This window comes from Pseudophryne corroboree, chromosome 3 (assembly GCF_028390025.1).
Source record: "Pseudophryne corroboree isolate aPseCor3 chromosome 3, aPseCor3.hap2, whole genome shotgun sequence".
NCBI classification, from domain to species: domain Eukaryota; kingdom Metazoa; phylum Chordata; class Amphibia; order Anura; family Myobatrachidae; genus Pseudophryne; species Pseudophryne corroboree.
The window spans coordinates 774,650,488-774,660,006 of NC_086446.1; positions in this window are offsets into that span (position 1 = coordinate 774,650,488).

The window sequence follows — 9,519 nt, forward strand, 5'->3', positions numbered from 1 at the left end:
CCTCAACATTTTTGTTCTCCATATTTTAATAGGCACAACTAAAAGGCACCTCAGGTAAACAATGGAGATGGATGGATTGGATACTAGTATACAATTATGGACGGGCTGCCGAGTGCCGACACAGAGGTAGCCACAGCCGTGAACTACCGCACTGTACTGTGTCTGCTGCTAATATATAGACTGGTTGATAAAGAGATAGTATACTCGTAACTAGTATGTATGTATAAAGAAAGAAAAAAAAACCACGGTTAGGTGGTATATACAATTATGGACGGGCTGCCGAGTGCCGACACAGAGGTAGCCACAGCCGTGAACTACCGCACTGTACTGTGTCTGCTGCTAATATATAGACTGGTTGATAAAGAGATAGTATACTCGTAACTAGTATGTATGTATAAAGAAAGAAAAAAAAACCACGGTTAGGTGGTATATACAATTATGGACGGGCTGCCGAGTGCCGACACAGAGGTAGCCACAGCCGTGAACTACCGCACTGTACTGTGTCTGCTGCTAATATATAGACTGGTTGATAAAGAGATAGTATACTCGTAACTAGTATGTATGTATAAAGAAAGAAAAAAAAAACCACGGTTAGGTGGTATATACAATTATGGACGGGCTGCCGAGTGCCGACACAGAGGTAGCCACAGCCGTGAACTACCGCACTGTACTGTGTCTGCTGCTAATATAGACTGGTTGATAAAGAGATAGTATACTACTAATATTATATATACTGGTGGTCAGGTCACTGGTCACTAGTCACACTGGCAGTGGCACTCCTGCAGCAAAAGTGTGCACTGTTTTAATATAATATTATGTACTCCTGGCTCCTGCTATAACCTATAACTGGCACTGCAGTAGTGCTCCCCAGTCTCCCCCACAATTATAAGCTGTGTGAGCTGAGCAGTCAGACAGATATATAATATATATAGATGATGCAGCACACTGGCCTGAGCCTGAGCAGTGCACACAGATATGGTATGTGACTGACTGAGTCACTGTGTGTATCGCTTTTTTCAGGCAGAGAACGGATATATTAAATAAACTGCACTGTGTGTCTGGTGGTCACTCACTATATAATATATTATGTACTCCTGGCTCCTGCTATAACCTATAACTGGCACTGCAGTAGTGCTCCCCAGTCTCCCCCACAATTATAAGCTGTGTGAGCTGAGCAGTCAGACAGATATATATAATATTATATATAGATAATAGATGATGCAGCACACTGGCCTGAGCCTGAGCAGTGCACACAGATATGGTATGTGACTGAGTCACTGTGTGCTGTGTATCGCTTTTTTCAGGCAGAGAACGGATTATAAATAAAACTGGTGGTCACTATCAGCAAAACTCTGCACTGTACTGAGTACTCCTAATGCTCCCCAAAATTAGTAAATCAAGTGTCTCTCTAATCTATTCTAAACGGAGAGGACGCCAGCCACGTCCTCTCCCTATCAATCTCAATGCACGTGTGAAAATGGCGGCGACGCGCGGCTCCTTATATAGAATCCGAGTCTCGCGATAGAATCCGAGCCTCGCGAGAATCCGACAGCGTCATGATGACGTTCGGGCGCGCTCGGGTTAACCGAGCAAGGCGGGAAGATCCGAGTCGCTCGGACCCGTGAAAAAAAACATGAAGTTCTGGCGGGTTCGGATTCAGAGAAACCGAACCCGCTCATCTCTGCTTTTTGCCAACTTTGATTCTTGGACCCTTGCGCCATCAAACAAACCACTGATTCCTTTTTTGATGATCTTTGTGACGGTTGCAAAGAAAATAATATTAAACTCATGGAAAGACAAACGCACTCCGTCATTAAGGGAAGTGGATGAACTTCTAATACGGTACATGTACTTACATAGATATGACATACTCGCTGACCCTCAACGGGGTATCCCTAAATTCCTTAAAAATTGGGGTAATTTTATAGCATTGAAACCAACTGAATTGCAAAACCAAATATATGCCCTAATATATACACCAAGGCACTCATCTGAGTAACCCTAAGAAAGGAGTCAAGCAGTTTCACTCTATACCACCAAGCCCCTTCCTCCTAGAGCTGAGGCACTACTTTTCTTCTATTACGCTCTCTACTGCTTTATGATAATATGTTACATTACTGAATCTATTTGGGGACCCTCACCCAATTGCAGATATCACCAATATAACTTCAATTATTAATCTATACTACAATGACAAGATTGATGTATCGTTATAAGTTTTTCTTGACAATATCACTTTGACGGGATACGGTCAGTAGGTCGACACCACTTAGGTCGATAGTCATTAGGTCGACCACAATATGTCAACATGCATTAGGTCGATGGGTCACAAGGTCGACATGAGTTTTTCACATTTTTAAAAAAATGTTGAACTTTGTCATTATTATTATCCTTTATTTATATGGCGCCACAAGGGTTCCGCAGCGCCCAATTACAGAGTACATGAATAATCAAACAGGAAAACAGCAACTTACAGTTGTTGACAGTATAGGACAAGTACAGGGTAAATAAACATAGCTACATCAGCAGATGACACTGGAATAAGTATCAGGTGGCAGAAGACTGCTGGATGTGGTGCAGCTGAAGATGATTAAAGTAAGAAAAGGATAAGCACATGAGGGAAGAAGGCCCTGCTCGTACTTTACGATCCATGTGGACTACGATTGGGAATGGTAACCTGTGCCAACTGCAGTGGTAGCGAAGCGAGGCACCTTGCCCGAAGCATGGCGAGCGAAGCGAGCCATGCGAGGGGACACGGTGCACTAATTGGGGTTTCCTGTCACTTTACAAAGAAACCAACACCAAATTTTTTTTTTAAAACTCATGTCGACTTTTTGACCCGTTGACCTAGTATATGTCGACCTAATGACCATGGTGACCTAGTGAACCTGTCGATCTAATGCATGTCGACCAATAGTGGTCGACCTAATGACCGTCGACCTAAGTTGTGTCAACCCAACGACCCATACCCCATTTTGACTATTGTGTTCTCTGCCAATGATTACTGGAATAATAGTGTAAGATGTGATGTTTTTCCCCCTCCTTTTACTTTCTATGTTTTCCCTCTTCCCACCCTCCCCTCCCCTATTATATCCCCCCCACACACACCCATCTTTTCTTCTTTTTTTCTCCTTCTTCATTGTATATCCTAGAATTTACTGTTACTTTTTCCACCGTTGACATTGGAATGATTATTCAGTAGGGTCACTCTCTGCATGATATTTTTAATATTTGTTGTACTGTGTATATTGCAGATGTATACCGTGCTTATGTTATTCCTTTACTAAATTTACGACAATGTAATGCCAATGTTTTTTCTGTTTATGCCTGAATAAATAAGGAACACTAAATACAATGGTAGCTCCATGGCTACACAGACCGGACACAGCAGTAGCGATGCAGGTGCCATGTTTTTAGCCGACAGCAGAAACACACTACAAAGATGGCCATGAGACGCCTGTGGTTTTCCAACCATTCCCCATTAACACCTGCAAATGGTCACTTATACCCTTTTTCCATCTGTAGCACGGGTCGCAGCCATGTCGCCTGACACGGCTGAGACCCGTGCTAGAGCCCCCTTTCAGACAGAGCTCACCAACCCGGCATATTGCTGGGTTGGTGATGCTGCTAATGACGCAGCTCCCGTTCACACTACACAGCTTACCGGGTTGAACACGTGTTCAACCTGGGAAGCTACCCGGGTAGGATTCCCGAATCACTTGAACCGGGAATTTGCAGGGGGAGCCATTTCCACTAGGAAAAAAATAAGAATTTACTCACCGGTAATTCTATTTCTCGTAGTCCGTAGTGGATGCTGGGGACTCCGTAAGGACCATGGGGAATAGATGGGCTCCGCAGGAGACTGGGCACTCTAAGAAAGATTTAGGACTACCTGGTGTGCACTGGCTCCTCCCCCTATGACCCTCCTCCAAGCCTCAGTTAGGACACTGTGCCCGGAAGAGCTGACACAATAAGGAAGGATTTTGAATCCCGGGTTAGACTCATACCAGCCACACCAATCACACTGTATAACTCGTGATAGGAACCCCGGTTAACAGTATGATAACAATGGAGCCTCTGAACAGATGGCTCGCAATAACAACCCAATTTGTGTAACAATAACTATTTACAAGTATTGCAGACAATCCGCACTTGGGATGGGCGCCCAGCATCCACTACGGACTTATTTTCTCTGACGTCCTAGTGGATGCTGGTGGACTCCGTAAGGTCCATGGGGATTATACCAAAGCTCCCAAACGGGCGGGAGAGTGCGGATGACTCTGCAGCACCGAATGAGAGAACTCCAGGTCCTCCTCAGCCAGGGTATCAAATTTGTAGAATTTTGCAAACGTGTTTGCCCATGACCAAGTAGCAGCTCGGCAAAGTTGTAAAGCCGAGACCCCTCTGGCAGCCGCCCAAGATGAGCCCACCTTCCTTGTGGAATGGGCTTTTACAGATTTAGGCTGCGGCAGTCCCACCGCAGAATGCGCCAGCTGAATAGTGCTACAAATCCAGCGCGCGATAGTCTGCTTAGAAGCAGGTGCACCCAGCTTGTTGGGTGCATATAGAATAAACAGCGAGTCAGTTTTCCTGACTCCAGCCGTCTTGGAAACATAAATTTTCAGGGCCCTGACTACGTCCAGAAACTTGGAATCCTCCAAGTCCCTAGTAGCCGCAGGCACCACAATAGGTTGGTTCAAGTGAAAAGCTGATACCACCTTCGGGAGAAACTGAGGACGAGTCCTCAACTCTGCCCTATCCATATGGAAAATCAGATAGGGGCTTTTACAGGACAAAGCCGCCAATTCTGACACACGTCTGGCCGAAGCCAGAGCCAACAACATAACCACTTTCCACGTGAGATATTTTAAATCCACAGTCTTAAGTGGCTCAAACCAATGTGATTTTAGAAACTCCAAGACCACATTGAGATCCCAAGGTGCCACTGGGGGCACAAAAGGAGGCTGAATATACAGAACTCCCTTGACAAATGTCTGAACTTCAGGCAGTGAAGCCAGTTCTTTCTGGAAGAAAATCGACAGGGCCGAGATCTGGACTTTAATGGACCCCAATTTGAGGCCCAAAGTCACACCTGCTTGCAGGAAATGTAGGAATCGACCCAGTTGAAATTCCTCCGTTGGGGCCTTCTTGGCCTCACACCAAGCAACATATTTCCGCCAAATGCGGTGATAATGTTTTGCGGTGACATCCTTCCTGGCTTTGATCAGGGTAGGGATGACTTCCTCCGGAATGCCTTTTTCCTTTAGGATCCGGCGTTCAACCGCCATGCCGTCAAACGCAGCCGCGGTAAGTCTTGGAACAGACAGGGTCCCTGCTGCAGGTCTTGTCTGAGCGGCAGAGGCCAAGGGTCCTCTGCAAGCATCTCTTGAAGTTCCGGGTACCAAGCTCGTCTTGGCCAATCCGGAGCCACGAGAATAGTTTTCACTCCTGGCCTTCTTATTATTCTCAGTACCTTGGGTATGAGAGGCAGAGGAGGAAACACATAAACCGACTGGTACACCCACGGTGTCACTAGAGCGTCCACAGTGATCGCCTGAGGGTCCCTTGACCTGGCGCAATACCTTTTTAGCTTTTTGTTGAGGCGGGACGCCATCATGTCCACCTGTGGTTTTTCCCAACGGTTGACCAGCATTCGGAAAACTTCTGGATGAAGTCCCCATTCTCCCGGGTGGAGGTCGTGCCTGCTGAGGAAGTCTGCTTCCCAGTTGTCCACTCCCGGAATGAGTACTGCTGTCAGTGCTAACACATGATTCTCTGCCCATCGGAGAATCCTTGTGGCTTCTGCCATTGCCCTCCTGCTTCTTGTGCCGCCCTGTCTGTTTACATGGGCGACCGCCGTGATGTTGTCTGACTGGATCAGCACCGGCCGGTTCTGAAGCAGGGGTCTTGCTTGACTTAGGGCATTGTAATTGGCCCTTAGCTCCAGAATATTTATGTGAAGCGAAATCTCCTGATTTGACCACAGTCCTTGGAAATTTCTTCCCTGTGTGACTGCCCCCCAGCCCCGAAGGCTGGCATCCGTGGTCACCAGGACCCAGTCCTGTATTCCGAATCTGCGGCCCTCTAGTAGATGAGCCCTCTGCAGCCACCACAGCAGCGACACCCTGGTTCTTGCCGACAGGGTTATCCGCTGTTGCATCTGGAGATGGGACCCGGACCATTGGTCCAACAGGTCCCACTGGAAAGTCCTTGCGTGGAACCTTCCGAATGGAATTGCCTCGTACGAAGCTACCATTTTTCCCAGGACTCGTGTGCATTGATGTACCGACACCTGTCCCGGTTTTAGGATGTCTCTGACTAGAGATGACAACTCCTCGGCTTTTTCCACTGGAAGAAACACTCTTTTCTGGTCTATGTCCAGAATCATTCCCAGGAACAGAAGACGTGTCGTCGGGACCAGCTGTGACTTTGGAATATTGAGAATCCAGCCGTGCTGTTGTAGCACTTCCCGAGAAAGTGCTACCCCCACTACCAACTGTTCCTTGGACCTCGCCTTTATCAGGAGATCGTCCAAGTACGGGATAATTGAAACTCCTTTCTTGCGAAGGAGTATCATCATTTCGGCCATTACCTTGGTAAAGACCCTCGGTGCCGTGGACAACCCAAACGGCAGCATCTGGAACTGATAGTGACAGTCCTGTACCACAAATCTGAGGTACTCCTGGTGAGGAGGGTAAATGGGGACATGTAGGTACGCATCCTTGATGTCCAGGGAGACCATGTAATCCCCCTCGTCCAGGCTCGCAATAACCGCCCTGAGCGATTCCATCTTGAACTTTTTGATATAAGTGTTCAAGGATTTTAAATTTAAGATGGGTCTCACCGAACCGTCCGGTTTCGGTACCACAAACATTGTGGAATATTAACCCTTTCCTTGCTGAAGGAGGGGTACCTTGACAATCACTTGCTGTGAATACAGTTTTTGAATAGCCACCAACACTGCCTCCCTGGCAGAGGGAGTTGCCGGTAAGGCAGATTTTAGGAAACAGCGGGGGGGAGACGTCTTCCAGCCTGTACCCCTGAAGTACTACCTGAAGGACCCAGGGATCCACCTGTGAGAGAGCCCACTGTGCGCTGAATTTTCTGAGACGGGCCCCCACCGTACCCAGGTCCGCCTGAGCAGCCCCAGCGTCATGCTGTGGACTTACCGGACGCAGGGGAGGACTTCTGCTCTTGGGAACTAGCTGTGTGTTGCAGCTTTTTTCCTCTACCTTTGCCTCTCGGCAGAAAGGATGAGCCTCTATCCCTCTTGCTTTTCTGGGGCCGAAAGGACTGTACCTGATAATACGGTGCTTTCTTTTGCTGTGGGGCAGCCTGTGGCAAAAAGGTCGATTTCCCAGCAGTAGCTGTGGACACGAGGTCCGAAAGACCATCCCCAAACAGTTCCACCCCCTTATAGGGCAAAACCTCCATGTGCCGCTTTGAGTCGGCATCGCCAGACCATTGCCGAGTCCATAACCCCCTTCTGGCGGCAATGGACATAGCGCTTATTCTTGATGCCAGCCGGCAAATATCCCTCTGTGCATCACGCATGTATAAGACTGCATCTTTTATATGCTCAATCGTCAGCAAAATATTGTCCCTATCCATGGTATCAATATTATCCGACAGGGAATCTGACCACGCAGCAGCAGCACTGCACATCCAAGCTGATGCAATCGCTGGTCGCAATATAATGCCCGTGTGTGTGTAAATAGCTTTTAGGGTAGCTTCCTGCTTTCTATCAGCAGGTTCCTTCAGGGTGGCCGTATCCGGAGACGGTAGTGCCACCTTCTTTGATAAGCGTGTCAGCGCCTTATCTACCCTAGGGGGTGTTTCCCAACGTGACCTATCCTCTAGCGGGAAAGGGTACGCTGCCAATAACCGTTTTGAAATTATCAATTTCTTATCGGGGGAAGTCCACGCTTCCTCACACACCTCATTTAATTCTTCAGATGCAGGAAAAACTACAGGTAGTTTTTTCTCACCAAACATAATACCCTTTTTTGTGGTACCTGGGGTATTATCAGAAATGTGTAAAACATTTTTCATTGCCTCAATCATGTAATGGGTGGACCTATTGGAGGGTACACTAGTCTCATCATCGTCGACACTGGAGTCGGTATCCGTGTCGACGTCTGTATCTGTCACCTGAGGTAGCGGGCGTTTTAAAGCCCCTGATGACATTTGAGACGCTGGAACAGGCACAAGCTGTGTAGCCGGCTGTCCTATGTCGTCAAACCTTTTGTGTAAGGAGTTGACACTTTCACGTAATTCCTTCCATAAGTCCAACCACACAGGTTTATACGGCAATACTTCCATATGCCGTTTGGAATCCGCATCACCTGACCACTGTCGTGTCCATAATCCTCTTCTGGCAGAAATGGACATCGCACTTACTCTTGATGCCAGAGTGCAAATATCCCTCTGTGCATCTCGCATATATAGAAATGCATCCTTTAAATGCTCTATAGTCAATAATATATTGTCCCTGTCTAGGGTATCAATATTTTCAGTCAGGGAATCCGACCAAGCCACCCCAGCACTGCACATCCAGGCTGAGGCGATTGCTGGTCGCAGTATAATACCAGTATGTGTGTATATACTTTTAAGGATATTTTCCAGCTTTCTATCAGCTGGTTCCTTGAGGGCGGCCGTATCTGGGGACGGTAACGCCACTTGTTTTGATAAGCGTGTGAGCGCCTTATCTACGCTAGGGGGTGTTTCCCAACGCGCCCTAACCTCTGGCGGGAAAGGGTATAATGCCAATAACTTTTTAGAAATTAGCAGTTTTTTATCGGGGGAAACCCACGCTTCATCACACACCTCATTTAATTCATCTGATTCGGGAAAAACTACGGGTAGTTTTTTCACACCCCACATAATACCCTTTTTTGTGGTACTTGTAGTATCAGAAATGTTCAAAACCTCCTTCATTGCCGTGATCATGTAACGTGTGGCCCTACTGGAAAATACGTTTGTTTCCTCACCGTCGACACTGGAGTCAGTGTCCGTGTCTGGGTCTGTGTCGACCACCTGAGGTAACGGGCGCTTTAGAGCCCCTGACGGTGTTTGAGACGCCTGTACAGGTATTAACTGATTTGCCGGCTGTCTCATGTCGTCAACAGTCTTTTGTAAAGTGCTGACACTATCACGTAATTCTTTCCATAAGACCATCCAGTCAGGTGTCGACTCCCTAGGGGGTGACATCACATTCACAGGCATTTGCTCCGCCTCCACATCATTTTCCTCCTCATACATGTCGACACAGCAGTACCGACACCCAGCAGACACACAGGGAATGCTCTTACAGAGGACAGGACCCCACAAAGCCCTTTGGGGAGACAGAGGGAGAGTATGCCAGCACACACCAGAGCGCTATATATCACAGGGATATCACCTATAAAAACGTGTTTTCCCCTTATAGCTGCATAAAATAGTTATACTGCGCCTAATTTGTGCCCCCCCTCTCTTTTTTACCCTTTTCTGTAGTGCAGGACTGCAGGGGAGAGCCAGGGT